Source organism: Staurois parvus, unplaced genomic scaffold (assembly GCF_062004578.1).
Source record: "Staurois parvus isolate SC_StPar_1 unplaced genomic scaffold, SC_StPar_1.0 ptg000361l, whole genome shotgun sequence".
NCBI classification, from domain to species: domain Eukaryota; kingdom Metazoa; phylum Chordata; class Amphibia; order Anura; family Ranidae; genus Staurois; species Staurois parvus.
In genome coordinates, this window is record NW_028318157.1 from 8,178,468 (window position 1) to 8,198,391 (window position 19,924).

General features: G+C 38.7%; 1 protein-coding gene across 1 annotated transcript in view; it reads right to left on the minus strand.

The window, feature by feature from the left end:
- Window positions 1-19,924, minus strand: part of AFF2 (ALF transcription elongation factor 2) — a 759,231-nt gene that overhangs the window by 625,700 nt on the left and 113,607 nt on the right. The gene's annotated exons all lie outside the window — the stretch shown is intronic.

The window sequence follows — 19,924 nt, forward strand, 5'->3', positions numbered from 1 at the left end:
TATCAAGTAATGTAAGTAACAACAATCGTTAAGTCATTCATTCCTCACTGCTCTCTATAAGTACAAGACACATGCAATTGTTACATGCAGATGAAGTTTGAAATATAAAACATACAAATCAAAGTGGCTCTGCAATTATCAATACATCGTTAAATGTATTTTTAAAATAGAACTATTAAAGTAAAACTAAAAGGCAAACCTGTTCTCTTTCCTTTTTGGATACAGTAAGGGAGAATTATAGCCCATCAGTTTTTTTGTCATCTGTGTCCCATTAGAGAGATTTCCCTTTACTTTCTGTCCATAGCCAAAACATCAAGTGAGAGGAAATCCCTCCCAAGAGAAAACTGAAAAATCAGCACAAGGGACATAACTTCCAGTCAATAGGATGCGTTCCTGATTCCTTTTTTTTCAGTAGACATTCTTTTTTGTCCTTAACAACTCAATTGCATTCTTCTGGTACAGTGGGGGTTAATACAACTAAGGTGCTGTCAAAAGCTATCATCAAGGATGCCTGACTATGCACACCCTTTCTGCCCAGCTCCTTCATTCATAGAAGCTGCACTACAGCTTTTATGAATGAAACAGGATCTTTGAATGGAGTACGGGTGGAAGATTGATAGGTCTTTCTCCTCCAATCATAGACATGTCATTCATAGAGGCTATAGTACAGCATCTATGAATGAAGGAGCCTGGAAGAAAGGGTGGGCATAGTCCTGTTTTCATGATGAGAACCTTTGACAGCCCCTTAGATTTATCAAACCCCAACACATCAGAAGAATATGACGGTGGGGTTGGGGGGGAGGCATGGAAGAAGAAAAATTTCTACTGACAGAAGTGGCATAAGAACAATGGACACATCATGCCATTGTGCTGATTTTTTAATGGTTTTTGTTTTAGTTACACTTAGAGGCTGATTTAATAAAACTGAAGTGTGTAGAATCTGATGCATCTGTGCCTATCAGCTTCTAACTTCAGATGGTTCTAAAGGCTCAAGGCTTTTTAACTTGATGCATTACCTTTAAACCTTCTGGGTGCAGTTCCCCCCCATATACTTACCAAAGCCCCATCTTGATCCAGTGATGTGCATGAGCACAGCGGCTCTCCCGGGTCTCTCTCCTAATTAGCTCACAAAGCAGCAGGAGCCATTGGTGCCTGCTACTGTCAATCACAGCCAATGAGTCAATGAGGAGAGAGTGGGGCTGAGCTGCGCTCCATGTGTGAATGAGCACACAACAGCACAGCTCAGGAGCAAGCCTGCTCAAGTGCCCTCATAGCAAAAGGCTATCGGGGGCATTATGCTGGGGGGGAGCCAGGACCCCACCAAAAAAAAAGAGGATCAGGGATGCTCTGTGCAAAGTCATTGTACAGAGCAGGTAAGTATAATGTTTGTAATTTTTTAAAAAATATTTCCTTTAGATTTGCTTTAAGCTTTGAAAGCCTGGAATGTAATATTCTAACTTCACCTTGGAGATTGACAGGTAAGGTATGGTAATAACCAACATCGTATATATATATACAGTAATCACATCAAGGTAATTTTTTTGTTCGATCAAATTGCCACACACACAGCAATCCCTGACATTTGTTAAGGCACGGACTGCTAGTAAGCTTTTAGGCCAATGTAAAAAAGGTTAAAACAGATGTTAGTGTCTGTGAAAAGGTGTTCCATGGGTGAATAAACTCACTTTATTGCGAATTCAATGTACCATGTACAGAGTGACAATTGAAGAAGCTAATTTTACTCTGTGCAAGCTCCATTAGCTATAGACTGCTTTGTGCATATTCTGCTTTCTAAAATGTAGCAGGTAATTCCACTTGCAGAATCTACTACTCCTTATTTCAACAATTATGTAAGTTAATCACTTTAACCTATAAGGTTCCCTGAGAGTCTCACTCTGTTCATTTTCAAGGCTGGATAAAAAAAAACGAAAAGGAAAAAAATTCTAATCGTGTAGAGAAAGGCGACGCAATCTGAGACAGAAAAATGTCCTTTATGCCCTGCAGCTGTTTCTAGGAAATACAGGCCGCAGTACAATTACAATATTTAATCTATGCTACATGTTTACAGCACCATGTATTATGGAATGACACGCAGGCCACTGACAGAGCAATATCTGTACATAATGTATTTAAAGCCATATTTCAAAGCTTGTAACATGACTACATGCAAATTAATAAATCCTGCTTTCCAAATGTCACCGGCTAGGTGATTTCCAACCAGCCGGCATCATTTTACCCAGGCGGTGGAAGTAACGCAGTCAATCTCGGCTGAATTCTATCTCCCCTGATTCCTGCAGGGTCCCCGCAAGTTTATAAATTATATTCAGAGAGCTGTGCACAACAGCCCTTTTGGGAAGTGCTTTAATGAAAAAAATTCCCTGTGCCAAAGCTTCGTTATGCTCTCGAGTAAGAAAGGTACAATCTGTTCTTTTCTGCATTTTAATTTCTCATAATTAACAATGTCAGGATGTACATCGGTGACAGAACATGGCCGCCTAACAACAGTGTCCCTCGTTTGTTTTAACCCCGTGAGCTACGATAACAAGGACTCAGCAAATTAATAAAAAAAAAATATGCTTTGTGATCTAATTTGATTTGATAACACATTCACGCTTATTCACCATGAAAATACAATGAGAAGCATCCCATCCAAAACCATCTCATATTTTTAGGACTGCATACAATTAAATCTGATTGGTTGCTATTAGTGTTACGCTTTGAGCTGCCTTTTCTTGTATAGACTCAAATGTCCAATTTTAAAATAAAAATTTTCAGAGGTGTTTGATGTTGTCTCCTCACCGCCTGTTTTATTTCACAAAGTATTTATTGCTTTTCAAGGCAGAATGCAGAGAACAGTTGTACAAACTAGAATAATGTAGAAGAATGACAACAATAAAGGATAATAACATTCCAAAAAACAACTGATACATACTGTATCTGTAAGCATGTAAAACATGTTGACAGGAAGAGCCATAGGCTTACTATGCTTGAGAGTAAATGTGAGGTGTATGGCCCTATGGCAATTTCTCAAGCACAATTTATATGAATTTCACCGTATGAGCCGTAAAAGGAGGGTGGGGACTCGTAAGATCCAACCATTAGCTGTACTCTACCAGCGCAGTGGCTAATCACAATGACAGCAGAGACCAATCTATGCGTAAAGGTTCGTTGTAATCCACCATGGGCCCCAGATCTTCAGATATGTTACGTGAGTGTCTCTAAGTATGGAGGTTAGCTTTTCATGTACCATAGTTCCCAAAATCTTCTGCTTAACCTCAGCATAATTAAGTGATGGTTGCCTCCATGCTTTGGCTATGGTAAGCCAGGCCACCAGAAACGCAAAACCCACCAACTTGCCTGTTTTAACCATGTAAATGCTACACCACCATGCTGCAACTGCTAGCATTACACATGGTTGCAGAGTAGTTTCAACACCAAATGTGACAGGGGTATAATTTTTGCCATATTTGCAACCCCATCTGGCTGCCTTTGTAGCTTAAGAGGGGAAGAAGAGGGGCAGTTGGGAGGGTTATAAAAACCACCATATTGCAAGTGTAACATTTGCAAGTATGTTTTAGGTTATATGCACTAGCCTCATGTGTTTGACTAGGGGTTGAAGAACCAATTTTCTAATGCTTTTGTTTAACATGTCCTTGTTGGCTCCGCTTCCAGGAGGCTGGAATCTAAACCTATGCCTGTGAAAACTGGTGCCCTCGTTGTGAGATGATTTTGATGCTGCACTCTTCTGCATCCTGGGAGGAACCCACCACTGGACAGCTAATTTGAAAGGTCTCTGTCACCCAGATAGTGATGTGAGAACCTGAAGATGGCCGCTATCAACCAACAGTAAAAAAAAAGTGAAAGTTTGAGATCCAGTGCATCATGTGACCATTAATTAAGGTGAGTGTTTTGGGCTTTTCAAATAGGATATTTTTGGCTGCAGCGGCAGGTTGAAAGGGAAGGAGGATACACAACTACAGAGGCCAAAGAGTTTTCAGCAAGCCTAGTCTATGGCCTAGCACTATGGTTCCACCTCCCTACTGTTATGCCCTTACAGTGTGCATATTATTCGCCTTCTTTTGCAGGGTGCTTTTTTTTTTCAATAATCTTTAGTGGAATTTTCTGCAGGGTGCTTTTGTTTACTTTTGTTTTTGCAACAGAGTCACTTGAAAGGCTTTGAGATGCTTTCTTCATATAATAAGAAAGTTATTCTGTGTATGATAAGAAGGATAATATATTTCTACAAAAATGCTCTACTAGTAATATACAACTCTGTTCTTTTATTGTAGAAAGAAAATTCAAAATCTGTCAAGATGACTGTCTTGTCATTGCATAGTGAATCCTGCTGATTAAGGTATGTGTCAAGCATTGTTGTACTACCCTGCCGCTCTCAATTGGCCATACTCAGTGAAAATAGGTGGCAAAGCTCCATGATTTCACTACCTTTCTCAACATGAGATACAACCACTCATCTGCTCTTCCCCTGAATACTGACAGAGTCCTGATCTAAAAGATGTGTGATGGAACACCCACAGGTTCTAATACCAACAATTGCTGCAAGAATAAAAGAATACAATCTACAAGGTATTAAAAGACAGGTCTGTGATGTCTACAAATCTTTCTACTACATCTGTCTGACAGCCATTCATCATGAAAATCCTCAAACTAAAATAACCATTACTCCCTAGCACCCCCACCCCCCATGCACAGTGGGTTGTATGAGCTTATATGTTCCTACTTAATCTTGAAACCAGCATTTGTTTAGCACACTGGACAAGATCTCTACAAAATTCTTAAAGATGAACTCCAGGGGAATATACACTTTCACGTAATCATATTCCACAATTGTCACTAAGGATATAAATCCTTTTTGTGTGCACCATATATCTTTACAAATCCAAAAATTACCTTGTAAAAGTAGCAGTGATATAATCGCAGTGCTGTACATAGCCTGTGCAGAAATCTGATTGGTTGTTAGGGTATTGAACTTTCCTTATTACTATTATTCTTGCATTGTCTTATTGAAAGATAAAGTCTAGGTATGATCTTTATTGCATAGTTACATTGCTCCAGCTTGGACCAATGCAAGCACGCATATCTTATACCTGATGGACCACTGTGGAAGGTGACAATCTCTCTGGTAGTGGGTGCTACTACAGGCAATCTTCTGGGTCATGTACCGAGCAGCTTCCCTTCTGCACACTGATCACAGTGGGTCGGTTGCTTGGCATTGACGCAATTCACAAAACACCTTGTATTTTTTGTTATGAACACATGGCAATCTCTAATTGAACAAGGTGGAGATGTAGGGTAGTGATGTCATGATATCCATCTTATTACTGCATACCACTACCATTTGCCCAGTTATTAAATCAACTCTAACGTTTTACAATGTTATTATTAGTAGTGACATTACAAAGTATGCTTATCCAAGTACATGAGTAAAACAAAGCTTGACTGAGGATTCTGTGTACCCTTTAACATGTTCTTGTAACAGATGGCTCAGAAAGAGACAGAGGCTGGAAGCACCATATGTGTCTAACACAGCTAATAATATGGACAATCCATATGAATGAGATGTAAGCTTTACCCATTTTGAAACTATTGACAAGTGAGGCAGATTTTGTGGTTTGTGCTACATTTATTGTAATTTTTTTAAAAAACATTTTTGAAGTTTTTGAAAAATATATATTTATTAATTTGTATATGAACTTTAACTGTCTTGAAACTAATAACAGATGGGGCACATTTTTAGCCTGTACTATACATATTTAGGATTGTCTTGGAACACCTTTTTTGAAGGCTTTGATAATTATATCCAGTATTGAGTACATACTTGCCAACAGTCCCAGATTCAGAAGGACAGAACTGCCTTTTAGTGAGTTGTCCCGACACTGCTTTTCCCAGAATGTGTCCCAAGATCCCTGTGGAAGGGACAGCTGCACTTTCCCTGTTCTTGCAGCTTTTTAGTAAATATGGTAAATGCAAATTTGTGCACTGTCCGACTAAACCAGTGATCAGGCCTGCTGGTGGCTTAGTGGGGAGGCTGTCTAAAGCTCTACCCTGCAGCCTTACAGAACCATATCTCAATTTTCTAAGTCTTTCAAACACCGATTGTGCAGCCCTGGCTGGCAGCCTCTAACCTGAATGTTGCAGCCACACTGCAGTTTGTCACTGTTCCCCGGGATATTTGATTTAAAGGCCTGCATGAGAGAACAGGGAGGCAGGAGGACCCTATCTGATGGCATCAGCGGCCTGGACCTATTCCCTGCTGCTGATAAAAAAATGAATTTCACAACCTTTATAAGTTAGAGCTATAACATGTATAAAGAGCATTTCCAATTTTCCTGCATATCTCCTTTAAAAAGTAAAATAAGTTTTAAATTAAGTTTGCTTTTAGTCAGTTATATTTTTCATACACGTTTTCACAGATTATTGCTGCCATGTTTCAGTTTTTCTAACACAATAAACAACCCTAATCAGTAGATTTAAACCCAACTCCAGGTTGAAAGACATGCTTTTGATTACCCCCTGGACAATGTGCAGGTTTTTTGGGCCCTCCATAAGTTAATGTTTATGAAAAAAACAAGAAAGATAGTAATAATAAGTGAATGATACTGAGCTGAATCCACCATTCACCATCCATGGAGTCTTACGGCTCCAACTGTAACCAGAGGACTCATGTTTGCAATCTGTTTACAAAAAATAAATTTATAAAACAGCAAAAATATATAACAGAAAATATAATACAAATATAGAGCATTATAGATATAATTAATAGAAATAACAGCAGAAGCTGTTTCCGTTTAGACACTCTACCTGAAACTTAAAGGAGAAGTAGAGCAAAAAAAGAGCCTTGGGACACTTCATTCTACACTCCTCTGACCCGTATTTAGCTGACAGCTAGCTAAAGTCACAGAGCCAGCCCAGACTGTGGAGGGCCACCTGGATCTCAACTGGCTTAGCCTCTCAGCCAGCCACTTCCACCCCCTGCAAAACCCAGCGCTGAAGGGGCACAGCTAAGAACCAATGACTGGCAGTCACTGGATCTCTGCTCACTGGAGACCAAGAACTGATTGATCATTGGTCTTTGGTTTCAGAAGCAGCAGGGGCAGATGATCCAGTCACTGGATCTCTGCTCACTGGAGACCAAGAACTGATTGAACATTGGTCTTTGGTTTCAGAAGCATCAGGGGGCAGATGATCCAGTCACTGGATCTCTGCTCACTGGAGACCAAGAACTGATTGATCATTGGTCTTTGGTTTCAGAAGCAGCAGGGGGCAGATGATCCAGTCACTGGATCTCTGCTCACTGGAGACCAAGAACTGATTGATCATTGGTCTTCGGTTTCAGAAGCAGCAAGGGGCAGATGATCCAGTCACTGGATCTCTGCTCACTGGAGACCAAGAACTGATTGATCATTGGTCTTTGGTTTCAGAAGCAGCAGGGGGCAGATGATCCAGTCACTGGATCTCTGCTCACTGGAGACCAAGAACTGATTGATCATTGGTCTTTGGTTTCAGAAGCAGCAGGGGCAGATGATCCAGTCACTAGATCTCTGCTCACTGGAGACCAAGAACTGATTGATCATTGGTCTTTGGTTTCAGAAGCAGCAGGGGGCAGATGCAGCATCAGACCGTTGTTGCATCCCCCTAGGTGAGTATGATTGTTTTTTTATAATCCCAAACTTCTTTTTTTATTAGGGAACTATCTGAACAGGGCAGGTTAACAGTGTTAAGATTTGTACACATGAACATTTTTAGGTATTTTATTTGCCTAGCATACAATTCCTGGTGTTTTCCTGTGACCAGGGAGCCATACAGTGGGGATCGAAAGTTTGGGCACCCCAGCTAAAAATTTGTGTTAATGTGCATAAAGAAGCCAAGGAAAGATGGAAAAATCTCCAAAAGGCATCAAATTACAGATTACACATTCTTTTAATATATCAACAAAAGTTAGATTTTATTTCCATCATTTACGCTTTCAAAATAACAGAAAACAAAAAAATGGCGTCTACAAAAGTTTGGGCACCCTGCAGAGTTAATATCTTGTACTGCCCCCTTTGGCAAGTATCACAGCTTGTAAACGCTTTTTGTAGCCAGCCAAGAGTCTTTCAATTCTTGTTTGAGGTATCTTTGCCCATTCTTCCTTACAAAAGTCTTCCCGTTCTTTGAGATTTCTGGGCTGTCTGTCACGCACTGCTCTTTTAAGGTCTATCCATAGATTTTCAATTATGTTGAGGTCAGGAGATTGTGAAGGCCATGGCAAAACCTTCAGTTTACGCCTCTTGATGTAATCCCCCGTGGATTTCGAGGTGTGTTTAGGATCATTATCCATTTGTAGAAGCCATCCTCTCTTTAACTTCAGCTTTTTCACAGATGGCATCAAGTTACCATCCAAAATTTGCTGAAATTTATTGAATCCATTTTTCCTTCTACTCGTGAGATGTTCCCTGTGCCACTGGCTGCAACACAACCCCAAAGAATGATTGATCCAACCCCATGCTTAACAGTTGGACAGAGGTTCTTTTCATTAAATTCTGTGCCCCTTCTTCTCCAAACGTACCTTTGCTCATTCCGGCCAAAAAGTTCAATTTTAACCTCATCGGTCCACAGAACTTGTTTCCAAAATGCATCAGGCTTGTCTATATGTTCATTTGCAAAGTTCAAACGATGATTTTTGTGGTGAGGACGTAGAAGAGGTTTTCTTCTGATGACTCTTCCATGAAGACCATATTTGTACAAGTATCTCTTTATAGTGGAATAGTGGACCACAACTCCAGTGTCTGCCAGATCTTTCTGGAGGGATCGTGCAGTCAAACGTGGGTTTTAAATTGTTTTTCTCACAATCCTGCGAGCTGTTCTGTCTGATATTTTTCTTGGTCTTCCAGATCTTGCTTTAACTTCCACTGTTCCTGATGACTGCCATTTCTTAATTACATTCCGAACAGAGGATATTGACATCTGAAAACGCTTTGCTATCTTCTTATAGCCTCCTCCAGCTTTGTGAGCGTCAACTATTTTCAGTTTCAGTTTTCTAGACAACTGCTTAGAAGAACTCATGGTGCTGATTGTTGGGGCAAGGTCAGATGAGTCTGGGCATTTAAAACCTTTGAGATTGACATCACCTGGTCTTCCCAGACGATGATTGAGAACAATCCATGACACTGGCAGGTCTCAGCTTGGCAAAGGGGGCAGTGCATGCTATAAATTCTGCAGGGTGCCCAAACTTTTGCAGACGCCATTTTTTTGTTTTCTGTTATTTTGAAAGCGTAAATGATGGAAATAAAATCTAACTTTTGTTGACATATTATAAGAATGTGTAATCTGTAATTTGATGCCTTTTGGAGATTTTTCCATCTTTCCTTGGCTTCTTTATGCACATTAATACAAATTTTTAGCTGGGGTGCCCAAACTTTCGATCCCCACTGTAGCTGGCATGTACAGTAAAGCCTGCCATTCAAGTGGAAGTTTCAAGTTCAGGAAAAACATTTTATACACAAATGTAAGTAAATGCAAACAAGCATTAGCATTTACAAGAGTATAGTCACATACAGCCATTCACCTATGCAGGCTGTATGTGATGACTGTGGCTCCCTAGGCATGGGAGAGCGCCGGGAAATTTATGTTAGGCATATAAAATGCCTAAAAATGTCCATGTGCATGAACCCCAAGGAAAGAGTGCAATATTTTATATTTACCTGATTTACAGAAAATACGTTTTTAAAACCATTATACAGTTCTTTTAGCTGTGGAAAGTGGGTGGAGCTGCCAGTTCAGAGGCAGAGATCTTACTGCCAGAATCCTTTAGAAATAGAAGCCAATGGGTAATTCAACTACCAGCATCCATCGAAACAGAAATCTACGTTATAAACAAAATAGTTCTTTAAAAATGAGTGATTCATAATTACTTAATCAGCCCTGAAACAGCTTCCTTTTCTCATTTTTTCCTGCACTCCAGATGCATGTGAGACATTACCAAGTATCCGCTTCCAGTGCTTTGCTCTTCTTTCATAGATGAACTGTCCTTAACTTGAACCTGCCATTAAAAATTAACTTGCACTAATCTAATAGAGCGTGTTATTTTCAGCTATGCATTGCACTGCAGAAATATTTCTAATTGGGAAGGTCTGAATTGGAACAAAAATGACTGCAACAGCCTGGCTTCATCAAACTGTTGCATCATACGAATTGTTGTTCTATATCAGTTTTTGGAACCTTTGTTTCATTAATAAACATTCAATGCATTACAAAGCACTCTCAGAGCACTATGGATTATTTAAAGAGGATGCGTATCAGTAGCACCCTGTCTCACAGCTCACTTTGCCTGAAACTGTTGGCTCAGACCTTTAATATTGGTTTAAGGCACTATCAAAAATTGTTCAACTGTGACTGTACATTACCATGGTTTGTATACAATTACTGTACAGTTAAAAAAGACAAAATTTTCACAATATATTAGCCCGTAGAACAATACATGTGCATTACATGTGTATAATCCAGGTAAATGGTTGCTTTTTTACATGCGCTTATACGGTATGTGCTAGTGCATGTTTTTTTTCCAGCATGTATTATGCAAATTATGTAAGGAAGGGGAGTTTCCATGGTGCTGATGTGTTAAAATCATACAAAAAATGCAAATATTATTTTTTTATTTGCATTACACTCATTCCTGTTTCTGGAAAATGCACCGTATCCAATATTTCAAAGCTATGTGCATGCAGTAAGGCATAAACTCTCATTTTCTCACTGCAATAAATATATTGGCAACAGTAACTAGTGAGTGCTGTACCTTTCCTTGTTTGGGTGATGCCTTGAACTTTCTGAGTCTTGCAATAGAGGCCAGACAGTCATGGACACACTCCCAGGCCTTCTGGATGACAAGTACATTGGTGGACATTACTAGTTCACTCATAAGCCTGCCTTGTAAAGACCCCAAAATTCAGTGATACTCAATTGCTATTAATACTGAGCCTCTGGCTGCATGAACTAATGTAGCGCATGGCTACATCCCAACCACAGCGTGGCACCAGCTCTGTTGACAAATTGGCTCTATGTTTTTAGCTCCTCCAAGCGTGCCTGCTGAAGTTCAAAGGATATGCCGATCAAACTACCCAGACTATGCAGAGATTTTTAAGGATTTTGACTATTTTTGAATATTGTGTACCTACTGCCCCAATGCTACAGTACAGTTACTCTGTAGTATGCCTTCAGCTATTATGTCCCAACAGTTAGAGGGGCAGTGTTGAACGTATAGATAATACATGTTAACCAGCTTCTGAATGTAAACAAAATACACACTTTTGTACACTCTAAGAAAGCTGTGGTATTATCCTTATTCTTTCCAGTGTAACGTTTGTACTTAGAGTGTAATTGTTAAGCCATAAGATTTTACTTTAAAGCATCCTCTGCTCTGCCTCAGAGCAACAGCTTTGTTCTGACCCCTCACAGGGCTCCTGATGCTGTCAATCAAATCCTGTGTGGAGGGAGCAGGGGGTGAGGCTCATCTGCACTGTGTGTATCAATAGATGTGCACAGCCCAGCTCGGGATCAAGTCTGTAAAAGTGCCCCCAGAGCAAAGGGCTTGCTATGGGGGCACTTGGACAGGAATCGGAGCCAAGAGCTCCGATGGGGGACCCCAGAAGTGGAGGAAAGGGACTGTTTTGTGTGATACAATTACACAGAGCAGGTAAGTATACTATGTTTACTATTTTAAGAAAAAAACTGAAGCATTACAATCACTTTAATGTCTCTGAGTTTGATTATTTTTTCCCTAGAAACTGTGTACAAGAAAAAGCATATAAAGTCAATTTTTTTCACTGAATGGATTGCTGAAATCACTTGCATACAACACCTAGAAGAGCTGGTAGCACAATATGACAAATTCCCTGCATACATGGCCACCTGGTGTATCTGGATATACTTTTCGATCTCTTCCTAGTTTCAAACCATTTTCTCCTGACTGTGCATTTTCCATGTATTAGGTTTCCAATCCCTACACCAGTCTTCTCCCTTCCTCTTTCTTCACCTTACCTGCCCTTCCCCTAATCTCTCTCTCCTCTTCTACTCTTTATATTGCTTCATTGATAGTCTTACTCTCCAATGAATTTGATTTCCCCCTTGCATCTATGATCCACTTTTGGACTCTCCATCCAGCCATTGGTAGCTTTCTCCAGGAAAAGGATGATACCCCATCATTCATCCATTAGCTTCTGCTAAGCCCCAAGAACCACACAGAGAGACGTTGATGCTAAATCTTCTCATGTCCCCCATCATAGGGCCTAGAGTAAGATTGTATGTCAGTTATCTTCTAGTACATTCACATACCCAGACTGTTCCCCTTTTATTGATTTCTTGCTCTTGTTGTCTTATTTAGTTGAGTGTATCCGCCTACTGAACATTTTAACTGGGGATGTTACTTAGGATTACCTTGAAGCATCTTCTTTTTCTATGTCTGTATTTGTATACTTGAAAATAAAAAAAATGTTATTAAAAAAAAAAAATCAATTTTTACACATATGCCAGGTTGGAGATTGCAGATTGCCATGATAGCATTGCAAGTAAAGTAGGTCAGGAAAAAATCTTCAGTAATTAACTGTCCCTGGCAATGTTTTTAGAATGTCAGCAGCCAATATACAATGCATGTGTATGACATACTGTAGATTATGACGACCTAGTTTGAGAGTCATAAATTGTTTGCCCTAAAACAAAGTGTCAATAGCATAACTGGAGGGAAAAAGACAGGAATTCCCAGTATTCATCACTATATAATTGTCTCCTAAGTTACAAGAGAGCAATGCCGTTTAATGCGTCCCTCTAGAAATGTCAGTATTTCAATATCTATCTCTAGACCTGCATTAAATCAGTAACTGTGAGCTATATCAGCTGTTTGTGGAATATATAAGTGAGAAGCTGGCCATACCTCTCTGGCATTATTCTGCTGTGATGACTTCCTGAAAATAATCCCAGTCTGCCATCAACCTATTCATTAGCTGCTGACAGTTTTGAAGCCTGAGGCATTTAACATTTGGCATATGCATGTAAAGATGTAGTTAAAGATACTGTACCTTCTGGATTTAATGAATTAGTGTCACAATGCGACAAACATGGTTTTCAGAGTCTTTTCTCCTAACAAGGCCGACTCCTTGTCTGGTCTTTTAAGGGTAGTTTTGCTGTTTACTCAGAGCTCACAGATTTAACATGTACCCATTGCTATAAACACAAAATGACCAACAAGCTAGTGCATATCAATGTGTTAAATATGAACTACATGTGGATATAAAATCATCGAAGTATGAAGTCGATGTATATATTCCTGAAAAAAGTTTTTTAATGCAACTAGTATAAGTACCTGAGATGGTCTTGCTATACTCTGCAAAGCACAGCCAATCAGGCTCTTTTGCTTTGCACGTGTGCTGAAAACAAGAAAGAGTGAACAGAAGGGTGACTCACCAGTGTGCTGCTGCTCATTAAGTCTCCAGTAAGCTTTTTGTTAGGCTGCTTTCACACTGATATGTTTTTCTTCCACTTCAGAGTTAAAAAAATCAGAAGAAAAACGTGACTGTAGTCCTATGGAACTCTTCACACTGATCCATTGCAAATCTGCTGCATTTAGGTAAATCCTGCTTGCTGCATTTTTGGTACAGGTTTGGTGTAGTAAAAAAGTGCACCTCCTCATTGAAAAGCATGGAAAGAGTAGCAAAAACGCAACAAAAAAGCACCCACGTCTCGTATTTAATGCAATTTTTCAGTCACATGTCATTTGCAAAACACACCACACATATGATCAAAATGCAACAAAAATGTGGCAAAAAATGCAGTTAGTGTGTTTTCCTACAGATCAATGTGAAAGTTGCCTTAGCCTAACTGTACAGATGTTGCGGTTAAAGTCAACCACTGAACTGTGCTGGAATGTTTGGATCTCAAGACTGTCTGAAAAGATTACCTGATACTTTGATGGGTATGTATACAACCCATATATCCATATACATATTACAAATATGTAATTAGCTGCTTGTCTGGAGTTTAACTTTAAAGTAGAAGTCCAGTCAAAAGTCTAACTAAGCTTAAACCTACTCCCAATCCCATTCTAAGCCCTAGGTAAATTACCCTGAAAAGGAAGGATGCTTACACTTACGTAACATAAGGGCACTCCAGTCTGACCAAGTGATTGGGTCCCAGCAGTGGCTTCAGGGGAGAGAAGAGACAGCAGATTACAGATGTCGCACAGTAAGTCTATATGTAATATCACCACCCAGGCTGGGTTCTGCAGCCATTGTCGCTGCTCTGTCCTCTTCACTCAAGCTGGCCGCTAAAGAGATCACATGACTGGACTGGAGTGCCCTTTAGGTTAGATTAGGTAAGTATAGACTTCTTTCCTTTACAGGCTAGTTAGCATAGTGCTTAGAATGGGGATGGGAGTAGGTTTAAGCTCAGTTAGTTTTTGACTGGACTTCAACTTTAAGAGTTAAATATGTCACCAAAATCTGAGAAGCCTAGAATCTAATGCCTTGGGGTAAAATAAGAAAAATAAAAGATCACAGTTTTCAAATAATATTGTTAATATTTCTAGAAGAATATTATCATAACTATATGTTCAGGTTATGATTGCATTCAAGCAATAGGTAAATAGAAGGATAATATTTGCAAGAGAGCCCTTAGGCCTTACTTCCACACTTAACACCTTATTGATGTAGTTATAAAGAGAGATAATTCAATAGGGAATGCGTCAGATTGAATACACAATTTTCACTTGTGATTTTATCAGATGTGTCAGTATAGATTTAAGAGGGAGTTGGGTACAAACTGGAGGCTTTTTTTATTATTTTAGTTGGTTTTCTATACTGTACCAAAAGAATGTACATATGAAACCATGTTGAGATTAGCTAGTAACAACAAATATATCCACTCTGTTCCTCCACCTGCCTCCATATACCATGGGACATGGCCTAGTACATTCTTATGCACAAATAAATCTCTGATCTGAAAGAAAGTTGGGAACAAATCAGAGGCTTTTTTTAAAATCATTTTAGTTTCTTTTCTATGCTGTACAAAAACATGGCACAAATGAAACCATGTTATAAGGAGTGACTTAATTGTCAAACTTACTGGGTACTTGCTATGTGACAAATGTGTCACCACACAAGTTATTGTGAGATGGGCTACAATGAAAATGAACAAGTTTTCCAGTAAAGCAGCTTTAAGCACACTCAACCCTTCTCAAAACAGGAGGAATCAGCATTTCTTGCATTGAAACATGGCAGATTTGTTATCCCCAAGCTGAAACCTTGTATGGAAGCCATTGTTTCTATTCGGATAGGCCACTTTGCTTTTCCACTGCTTCCATATACCATGGGACATTGCCTTAGCACACATTGTGGTTTATGGTCTTCAACGCAGTTGTAACCCTCAACTGTATTGATATTTTCTTCCATTATGTCCTTTTATTTTTAATCATTTTGCATATTTATATAGAAAGGCTAGCACTAAGAAACAGGTTATAATTAAAGAAAGATGGCAAACAAACATTTTAAAATAAGCAAGGCTGGAAAAAATTAGTGTAGATACTACACTTTTTATTTTTAGTTTTGGACAAAAAATGATAATTTATTATGACAAGCTCAGGTTAAAATAGGAACAAGTAGCTGGAATTTACAGTTACAAGGTAAAGCTGGAAATTTATAGTTACAAGGTGACTAAAACTTATACTATAAAAATCGGATGCCAAGTTTCATATTTTAGCAGACGCATCATTCAGTAAATGACAAGTACTCTGGAAAAAATTGCTGTATCTACTGTTCTTCAAAGAACACAAGGGAGGGTTTGCTGCAAAAGAGGGTTTTCAGCACATAATACTGATTTAAATAAGCCTATCATTTTAAACATAGCAACATATACTTTACATCAGGGTTGGACATGTCACAGTAGCTAGGCATCCTGTACACCTAAAGAATTTCAAGACTTTTTGAGTTTATTCTGTGGCTGTCAATGGAAGCACATTTTATGGCTCCCTAAAGTCATTCTGTCATAAATTTACACAGAAAAATTAGGGAGAAGTAAGAAAGCCAAACCAAGAGATTACAGTAAAACATGAGGTTAAAGAGCCAATGTATTTTCATGGGGCTCTAAAGTGCCCCATTTATCAAGGTTATAATGCTAGTTATGATGAGAAGGTGGACTCTAGAGGCTTAACAGAATTCAAGAACTGGTTGATTTTATTACAAATTTAGGCAAGTCAAACTGAACATATGTAGAAACAATGCACAAGCTTAGCTTCAGTGCAAACTGCATATCAAAGGAATCAGTCGTTACAGAGATATAGAGAGCTCAAAGTATATGCAAATATAGACATTTTGTGCAATGCATCAGGCTTTGTCTGACGCATTCCACCTCCACAGGCTCCCTAAAGTTCAGTAAAGCTGCTCAACATGTTAGAAACCAATAAGAAAACTTGAAAGGTAGAAGGAGGCTGGTCAATGATCAACATTAAATGCTTGTTATAAATTAGGAAATTTTCTTGCTAAAAGATTCAGCAACCTTTGACAATTCCTGTCAAAATATTTACTAATCATTCTCATTTGTGGTCCCTACTGAGAACAATGATAGGTTGACCTAAAAAATCACTAACTCCTTTGATGATTCCATCGGTCAATGCCAACATTAGATGTTTTGAAGGTAAAATGGATGATTAGATTCATTGTTGTGTATTTTAATTTTATCACTATCTATACTTGGAATGTAATTTGTATTAACCTCAGAGGTAAATAATAAAGTTAATTATAGAAAATTTAGTAGAAAGGATGAAAAAAAAACCCTGCTGTAATAAGGAGAAAACAATGGAATATGTACTTCTCAATGTTTGCTTTCAGCTTGACAAATAGATGGGAAAGCTCATGCCGGAGGACAGCACTGCACCAGTAATGTTTTATTAATTTATTTTCTCCTATAACACTTTTAGGGGCCAGTAAATACATCATCAGTCTGCACTTCAATCACAAAATGTTTTCTGCACTGACAAATAAAATGCCGTATCAATCATAAAGCAAATCAACAGAGACTTTGTTGAGACAGTCGAAAAATTACAAGCATGGTGAAGGATACTGATTTCCTTCAACAAAGAAATAACTAGGAAATGAGATCCAGATAAAGCCGCTGAGCAGTAACACATTTTGATTTTAATAAGTGGAATAGAGAATTACCAGGCGCTTTATAGCACTCACTTCCTTATGGTATGCGTGGAAACAAAGACAATAAAGTACCTGCTTATCAATAGCAGTGAGCAGGAAGGCGTGGCACAGGGTTTTTGAGGTAGGGCCCCCAAGTGTTGCTAAACCTGACTATATCTAAGTCTGACTATATCAGCTCCACTTTTACTTACAATGCCAATAATATGAGTAGGACTGTACAGGTTGTTCAGAGCCTGGTAATATTATATCTAAAACTGAGTGTACCAGTTATGCTTCTACTAGTGATGCCAATATTCTGAGTAGGACTGTACCTAAGGTTTGCCACTTTTTTTGAAAACAAAAGCAGCCTTCTGATCTATTTCCTATTATTAATATTGGTTACAGTGAGTCTGGAAAAATACCAGCCAAGTAGAAACCCTAATTGTAACTGGCATTTAATATCATGAAAATATTATAATGCCATCACACCATTACATTGCTTGCATTAATATTAACAATTTTTTTATGATCTCTTAGCTTATGAACCATATTCCTGCACTGGACATACAGTAGCTAAGTTGTAACCAACCATATTCACAGCAAGAGTCAACTTGACCATTTAAGATGATGAATTTAATGCACATCAAGTGAGAGCTAGTGATGAGGAGAGATGCCCTGGAAACCCTAACATATAGAAAGAGACTGCAATATTGAAACTGATCTTATTACCTATAGCAATAAGTTGCTTGCTCTGTACAGCTAGGAAATTAATAGTTATCCAGTGGTTATCTCCTGTACTGTCAACAATGGCTCAGTGGATTAAGGAGGCTAACTCCAGTCTTGGGTTTGAAAAAAATGACCTACCAACATTTGGTTGTTCAAAAAACTTTGAAAAAATATGGGAAGCATGTTTGGATATTCCTAGTGTTGCACCTGTGGAGTTGGTGAGAGACCAACTACTGTCTTAGTGCTAATAACTCAAACATATCACTTATGTATTATTCCTTGCTGAAGCTGGTTTTCTGTTTGATGACAGAATTGGGTCTGTTAATTACTCTATTACACTTATAATGTTTGAGGGCTAAGGTTCGTGTTTATGACATGCATGGTGGGGTTAGTGTTGTTGCCATAGTTACATTTCTTGTTTCTTTTCCTTTTGATTGTCCTTCTTTTCCTCCCTTTTCCTTACCCTACCTTTTGCTTCCCTTTTCTACTTTCTCTTTTTAATTTTTTTTGCCATAGTGTACTGTTTATATTGGAACTGAGATACCAGGACGATTATTTGTAGAGTTATGCTCCGACTTTTATATATTACCATCATATTTTTTGTACATTGTGCTTTCTTTCTGTAAAATATTTACTTTTTTTAATAAAAAAAATTCTATAAAATAAAAAACTGGTCTGAAGTTATTAGGAAAAAGCCCTAAAAAGAGAAACACCACAAAGCCCTACCTGGAGGGAAAAAAACTGCCCTGGACAGCCCTGTGAAGATACTGGGGTTGACAACTCAAACTTATTAATGTGACCAATGATGTTTTTTTTTTAGAGGACTGAATCTCTGCCATAAATCCAGGCTCTGAAAAAAAGCAGTAAGCTTCTTGCTCAATCCTGCAACTCAGTAATATCCCATGCACCAATAACAATTTTTTAAGTAACTTTAGCAAGTTCTGCATCACACACACCTCCAGTCCACCGGCCTAAGCTGCTATGGCTGTAGTTATACGCTAGTTACAAGCCAATCAGTAACAATGAATTTTGGCAAGTCTGTCTAGTGCTGTGCAAATAGGTTTACCTGCAAGGGTGGCATTCTGACTACCACTTCAAGGGGGACATTCTTCCCATTAGCTACCAAGCAAAATTAAGTTTTTTCCCACTGACCACAAAAAATTGTTTTTTGCAAAGGATCCCTTGAACCTGAAAATATTGTATGGGTTCCTCTGGGGTAAAAAATGGTTGACTAAGGTTGAAAAAGGTAAAAGAAAAACAAAGTTGGATGCCATATTTTTAGTTACACTGCCTACTGGAATGTCTTCAACCTAATCTTAGCACATATAGTTTATAAATAAACTGTGTTTTTATAGTAATGGGGTCAATACTCTAAGCCACAGGAGTTATTTTAACAGCTTTACATCACAAATATTTGTCATACAAATGTTCAGTTTGCATAAATAAATATACCATAGCTAGAATTCTTAATTTATTTCAGATAGTATTATTTTATCGCAACTTCACATTGACTCATTTTTAAGTTCTCTTAAACATACACCACACATAACGTATTATTTTATGAAATAAGCCCATATGGCAAATTCAGCGAACTGCCCTATACATAAAATACTACAAAAAGGAGAAAAATTGGGTTTATAAAAAAAAATAAAATGCATACTTCCCTCCAAGCCGCAGCATCCATGTGACACTGTAGCTGTCTATGACTGGGTGGTTATATGACTGCTGATCAGTCAGCTCTTGGCCTCCTCGAAGCTGAGGGCAGTGACTCTCAGTCACTATACTTAGCTCAGCTCCTCCAGCACTCACTGAAAGGAGGAGGTAGCTGCCAATCAAGCAAATGACTGGATCCCAACAATACTGTTGTGATCCTTCCAAAACATGGCTTGGCTTTGCCCTGTCCACTGGTAATGGACAATAGCCCAATACCTGCTTCTTCTAGGTTTGAGAGAACATGAAAATCCCCCCTTCCTACCCAATTTGAATTCAATCCCCAGGCATGAGTACTGCCACATTTGGGTTGGGTCAAGTCC